Below are 4,902 nucleotides of genomic sequence, written 5' to 3'. Positions count from 1 at the left end.
GATACTTTCATTGAATTTCTTTTGGGATTTCACACTGCATAATTTCACTGGTAAATGCAGTCAGTATCAGTGATGGTCCTGATACTGTATATATACAGATCTTGTTCATAAAACAAGATCTCATTCCTAAAGGTAAACTGACGTTTTTCATGTTAACCCAGGATTATTTGAAGGTAGATGTGTAAGTCAGTTTAACCATCTCTAAATGTAGTTGTGGCTCTAAGTAGAAAACTCCTCTTTGTAAATCTTTTTGTGTGTGTATAGTGTAGATAGGAAGAACGTTAAAAGCTTTCGCAGTCATATTAATGACTTATGCAGATAATATTTTTTTTCTTTTTTTTTATGGTGTCAGACTTTGTTGTTGCCCAAGACTACTGGAGGTGCAGGAGTTTGTAATACCTTAATCCTTGCAGACTAATTGGAGAAACAGGCTTTTGAGCAGGAACAAAAAACTCAAAGGCACACATTTGTTTGAAGCCCATTAAATTCCAGACCAATTTGTTCTCCACCTTTTCAGCAGCTGTCATGTTGCTCAAAGTTAGGGTAAGATCTACAGAAACAGAATTGTTTGTTTGCTAATGTGTAACTGTTGTCTTAGAATATAGTTTAGAAGACACAAGTACTTTAGGTAGGTAAAGTATTTATTTTGAAAGAAATTTGCCTTAATATTGAATATAAGGATCCCATGTAACAATGATCACATAAAGACCTCTTACACATCAGCCACAGCCAAGTTAAGTGGGACAAGCTCTGTGCAATATAGTGTGTTTGAGGCCACATCACCATGAAATCAGTACTCTTGAACAAAGCTGTTTCTGTTACTCTCCAGTGTCCCAGAGGTACAGTATTTTTCCTGTATATAGATGCGCTGTCAAAGCAAACAAAAAAGGAATTTTAATGTGCATATTAGGGGGTTTTGTACTGATTTTAATATTAAGTGGGTATTTTTCATTGCAAGTTCACTGTTTGGAAACCAAATATATTGAAGTGAAAATATTTGTTCTCCATAAAATGTGTCTCAATTCTTGTAACTTCCACCTTGTTTTCTAAGATTATTCTTGGTGGAGCATGTGAAACCCAGCAAACCTTTTTTTACCTTTATCCATCTTGTGATCTAGTAATCTGTTGTGTTCTGTCCACATTTCTGGGAACTGCTTAGCAGACATTGAGTAAGTCAAATTAGGGTTTTCCTGTGATTACCAGAAGTTAGTAATAACTCTGGCTATAATTCATTATATGAAGAGAATCGGTTTCATTAAACAGTCAACAAAAAAGCCTTTTTGCTACTGAAATGCTGATACCTGCACAAGAGAAAGGACAATATAGGAACTGAATTGTATTGAAAAAGTGGATTAAATTAGGTATTTTAGAGCTTAGCAAAAAATGCAGAGGCAAAGAGTGGAGTCAGGATGAGCAGATTTTTAATGCACTACTTATTGTTGGATGTATTAGGAGAGTTATAGTTGAAACACATGGATTGAATACTTCTAGAAGCACTGGAAAAATTATGGAAATGTGTTGTCTTATCGTTGAGAAGTTGGGTTTGGAGATTAAACATGGAATGCTAATGCATATGGAGATCATCTACCTCAAACACATCATATGCAATACAACTCCTTGGTCCTGTCCTTGCTTGAGGATTTAAAATACCTCTGGTGTGAGTTGAAACTATTTTCTCTGAGCTTGAAGTGCTGATCTCAGATGCAAAGCTGTGGAACAATGGCAGTGAAATTGGTCAGTAAAATCAAAGGACTGACCAGATGAGTATTCCAGTTGTTGAAGCTGGAAAACCTGGATCTGGGATGTGATAGTTTCACTGAGTAAGGTGTTTAAAACACAGACTGCTAACCCTGTCTTTTTTTCCATCAAGTGGGTGACCTCAGTTGCGTTTTCTTTTCTGAGCCTGTGTGTGTAGGGTGGTGGAGAGCTACAGCTTCAAGAAAATCTGTCTGACAGGCTGACCTAAACCTAGGGCATTCTCCAGGTGATGACTAAAAAAGATAAATACCCTTTTATAAAAGGATCCTGATAAAACTTGTGCAAAGCCCAAATGAGTTGATGATTCGCGGTTGATTGTAAAATTGACTGTTCTGCAATGGGATAGGCAAAGGATGGCCAGCTCAGGTCTGCTTGGGATTGTCTCCACCTCTGCCAAGATGGAGCCTGCTCAGAAGCAAAGCTCTGTCTAAAACCTTAAAATTGACACCGTGGAGGTTGCTTACCTTCATGCTTAGCAGCAATGTAAGGCTTTTCAGAGTTGTGATTTTTTTGGCTTATGCTCATGTTTTGTTTCAGTTTCTGCTCCAACATTTCTTTCAATCTGATGTCACTGGCTTTGGTCTGGATTTGACCAAAGCCTCTTCTGGATACAATGGTGAAAGTATCAAAGCCAGGAGACTAGTCAGAAGGGATTTCTTGGAATCAAATCTAGGACTTCATAATTCTTTCAAAAATTGTAAGATGAAATTAAAGCTTTGTAAACTTTCAGGGACTCTAAGCTATAGTGGCTAACTAGGTACCTGTAAATATATGGTGCAGAGAAATCACTCAGTAAAACAGTATTTAATGCATAAAGTTGAATTACAACCAGTCTGAAAGAGTATTTTCGTGGAATCAAACCTATAGCACAGTCTAGGCTGAAAAACAGATCAGCAATGTGAGTAATGTATGTCATTGTTTTCATAAATGAATAAAGATAGGAAAAATCTGTGTGATTGAAACCACGAAGTGGACATAGAGTGATGGCCTAGTATTAGTGATTCTGAAGAAAGCTAGAGTGTTAGTCTCCAGAGGATGAGTAGGGTGGAAGCTCAGCACAGGGAAAGCCTGTGTGTGTCTTCATGCTAGGGGAGCTCTGCAGTCAGTGTTGCAAGCACATTGAAGATGGTAAAAAGGTACAACAGAGGAAGTAAAGTAGTGCTGAACTTTTGAGAGGAAAACTTAGTCTTCAGATGCTGAAGAGGTATGAAAGAGGACTGTGTAGAATGAGAAAAGAACACAACAGATAATAGTTCTGTGTTGAGCAGGGGTATGTCAATCGCTGTGTGCCGGCTGGCTGGGTTGAAGGTTCTCTCCTGTTTAACACTGATCACAGAGATGTAGCAAAGCAAATTTCTCCTGGGAGATAAGCAGATAAGTAAGTCTGAAAAAAACCTTTGCTTTATTCTTTCTGGAGAGAAAAGTACTCTCAACAATAAGAGTAACTCCATTTTTGAGGGCTGAAGGTGCTTCCTATGAGTTCTGACTGCTGGTGCCTTATGATTGTCAGCTGGTTCCATGGGGTACATGAAGAGCCCTGCTGAGATCACAAATATCTTTTTCCTGAAACTGTCTTTCTGCAATAAACCTAGATTAAAGATTCACTAATATAAATAACAGGTGATATTCAATAAAATCCAGCAAGTCCCTGCAGAGTAATAAATACACTATGCAGAAATGAGAAGGGCAGAGAAAGGTTGATACTAAGGCCAAAAGGAAGTAATGCTGAATTGAAGGTAATTGTCATATGCCATCAAATTTCCTGCATTGTCATAGGTTGGTCACTTCCTCCTTTTGTTTGGTTAATAGAGATCTTGGAGTGAAAGGACACCTCTTGACTAGTAGTGGAAAATAATTCCTCCAGTGAAATGAATGACCTGGTTTATAAAGAGATTAAGTAAATTAATTTGGTGTGCATGAAAAACACAGAAACTACCTTCTGTGGTCCAAGGGCAACTTCTCTAATTGCAATCCACATTAAGTACCTCCATATCCCTTTCACATACTTGCAGTCTTAAGTACTTCAAATATTGTGTGGCCTACAAGCAGGTTACTGGCTGTACTACATTGAAAGAACGTGGACTGTTTTGAGGATGTAATCCAACAGTGGACAATTTCTGTACAACTTGACCTTTGCTATCAACTATAGCCTGTTGTCCGTAGCCTTGGAGGTAGTGTTTATTCTTCAGTCCATTTTATAAGTAAACAGGTGAGATACACATCAAACACTCCGTGCTAGAACTGAAGATAAAGTGCAGGTTGATGATGTTTAATCTCCTGGTCATTGCCATGCTACTTTCATAGCAACCGTACCAGATCTCTGTGCCTGAGTAGGTGTTTTGTACCCATGGCAGCATAATTCCACCAATTAGCCTCTGCTGCATGCTGCTGCACTCTGCTAAGAATTTTATTCTTCATATTAATACAGAAATTATCCTTAAACACCAGGGTTGTCTCTCCATGCATTGGTATGAAAAGATTTAATTTATTCCATTTGTCATAGTTAATATGACAAATACAAGGTCATGTGCTGTTGCTCCTTTAGGAATTAGATTACAACTACAGTAGCCAGAAAAACTGTCTTATCAATTAGTTTTAGCTTCTCTGATGCTTAAATAATAAGGCATTTTTATTTAATAATAATAATTACAACTTCAAGTATCAGGTATTCATGGACAAGTAACTATGAAACACAGATGTGCCAGAAGTTCAAGATTCTTGAGGTGAGAAAGGGAAAACTTGTACCAGACCTAGGTTAAAAGTACAATGACAGAAGATAGTAAAGAACCAGGTATTTGTTCTGGAAATCCTGTTCCTGATAGCCTCTCTCAGCATGCTGTATTTTGCCTTAGGGTCCTTTTCAGGGGCCTTTCTTTCTGTAATTTTTACAATAATGGCAGAAATGCTGGAATTTCTTACATCAGTAGCATTTTCCCTGAAGGAATTAAAAGCTCCACTGACGCAAGTGAAAATCAAAGCTGAAAACACAATAGTATTCAGACTTTTGCCAAAATCTGCTTGGTAGCCCTAAGAGCAGGACTTACATACTTGGTAATGTTCCTTCCTGGAGTCTTGCAACACGTTCCAGGAGCTTTGGAACTCACTTGGAACAATGCACTGCTGCTGTTCAGCCTTACATCAGTA

Source organism: Cyanistes caeruleus, chromosome 4, assembly GCF_971803275.1.
Source record: "Cyanistes caeruleus chromosome 4, bCyaCae1.hap1.1, whole genome shotgun sequence".
NCBI classification, from domain to species: Eukaryota; Metazoa; Chordata; class Aves; order Passeriformes; family Paridae; genus Cyanistes; species Cyanistes caeruleus.
Note: the sequence above shows the minus strand (reverse complement) of the source record.